This window comes from Bidens hawaiensis, unplaced genomic scaffold (genome assembly GCF_021521415.1).
Source record: "Bidens hawaiensis isolate Kalapana, Puna unplaced genomic scaffold, B.hawaiensis_p1.1 tig00014404_1, whole genome shotgun sequence".
Taxonomy (NCBI): Eukaryota; Viridiplantae; Streptophyta; class Magnoliopsida; order Asterales; family Asteraceae; genus Bidens; species Bidens hawaiensis.
Window position 1 is genome coordinate 678,677 of NW_027492246.1, and position 2,169 is coordinate 680,845.

Below are 2,169 nucleotides of genomic sequence, written 5' to 3' on the forward strand. Positions count from 1 at the left end.
TATCTCACACTTCCAAAACTCGCTACTCTCACACTTCCAAAACTCGCTAAAAACACTCTAAACGTTTATTTCAAACTCGATTATCATGGCCTCCCAAAGTGCTACTTCATCCGTCAACATGGGTGCCTCTAACACCCAAGAAACGATCGTTCGGGTCATCCCCACGAAACGAAACCAAGATATTTGGCAATATTTCGACTTATGCGAAATGTCTAGTGGTGTCCAAAGAGCTCGATGCAAGCATTGTGCGAAGTTCTACGCCAAAGATGCCAATTCAACTTTGAAAGAGCATATACAAAAGCGCTATTGCAAAGGTTTGAAGAGCGAAGCGGGAAGTAGTTCGCAACCGGAGATGACGAATCAAAGAACGGTGTTTACGTACGACATTGATGCGGTACGTCAACAATTTTCAAACTTTGTGATTAAACAAACACTTCCTTTCAACCACTTCGACAACACAAAATTCACTGAGATGATGCAACAGTTTGTTCAACCACGCTACCAACACGTAAGTCGTTCGATCCTTAGAAGAGATTGTCTCAAAGCATGGAAAAACGCTAAATCCGAACTAATTTCATACTTTAAAAATTTTAAAAACGGTGTAAACTTAACAACGGATGTTTGGTCGGTACCTCATGGTTCGCCCGACTCATACATTTGTGTCACGACTCATTGGGTAGACCCTGAGTCGTGGCAAATGATGAAACGAACCATTACTTTTCATTTGTTCGATTACCCGCACACGGGTAGAAATATTTTTTTAATCTTGGATAAAATCATTCGAAAATTCAAAATTCAAGATAAAATCCTTTCAATTTCGTTTGATAATGCGTCCAACAATACGGCCGCGGTTGAGCATTTAAAATTAAAGTATAAACCTATTTGTGATGCAGCGTTTTTTCATAGTCGATGCGTTGCACATGTTATCAACTTGGCCGTGCAAGATGGGTTAAAAGTGATTGAAACGCAAAGAAACAATTTTAAAAGAATGTTACGAGAGGTTTTTAGCAACAATAAAACATTTTTAAGATACAAAAAATTTTGCGACGATGCTAATTGTCAATGGTTGGGGCCAAATTGGGATTGTCCTACAAGATGGAATTCCACTTGTAACATGTTTGAAAAAGCCATCTAACAAAAAGAATCTTTGATTGCGTTTCATCAAATTATGGCAAGTAGGGGTAAATGTGTAGCATATCATCCTTCGAACTGGTTATTGATTGAGACCGTTACGGAGGTCCTTCAAATTTTTAAATCTTGCACGACTAGTTTATCCGGGGTTTACTATCCACCAAGCCCCATTACTTTACCAAAAATTGCTGTCATGTGCACAAAGTTGAGTGAGCTTGATTGTAGGGGTGCACCTTATTTTGATATGGGTGTAAAAATGAAAGAAAAATTTAGAAAATATTTTCAAGAACCACCCGCTGTTTTTTACTTGTGCTGCTGCGTTAAACCCTCTCATCAATGTTGGTGGTGTTGAATCTTTAATAGAAAAAAATTGTGATGAGCTTGGGTTAAACACCGCTGAAAACCCCCTTTTTAGCCAAACTATAAAAAATACTTTCAACACCACCTTGTCAAATATGTACGATGTTTACTTAACAAGATACGGGTCGTCTTCCCAAATTCATGACTCGTTGAGAGCTGCTGCACAATCCCAATCCAAACCGACCTTGAAATGGGGATGTATTACATGATTTGGGAAGACGTCGGTAAACGTCAAAAAGTAAACACCCTAAGCAGTGAACTTGGAAGGTACAGTGGTAGCAACTTTGTGAAACACATGACTCTGGATGAATTTAAAAGTCTTGATTTGCTGGCTTGGTGGAGAGGTAAGGAGGATGAGTTTCCGATCCTCGCCGCCATGGCCAAAGATTTACTAACAGTCCAAGCTTCCACGGTAGCTTCGGAGTCTGCTTTTTCTGTTTCTGGCAGGGTTATATCGATTAGGAGGACTCGACTCACTGCACCGGCTATAGAGATGTCGATTTGCTACAAAGATTACTTGGACTCGTTAGATAGGGCACAACATCAACGCTCGCTCGAGGGGGAATTGGAGTATGAAGCGGGCTTGTATGAAGACGAGGTCAATGAAGGACACACTCAACCAATGACCGATGAAGAAGCCGCCTACGATGACTACCTAAGAAATAGCTCGGGATCGGG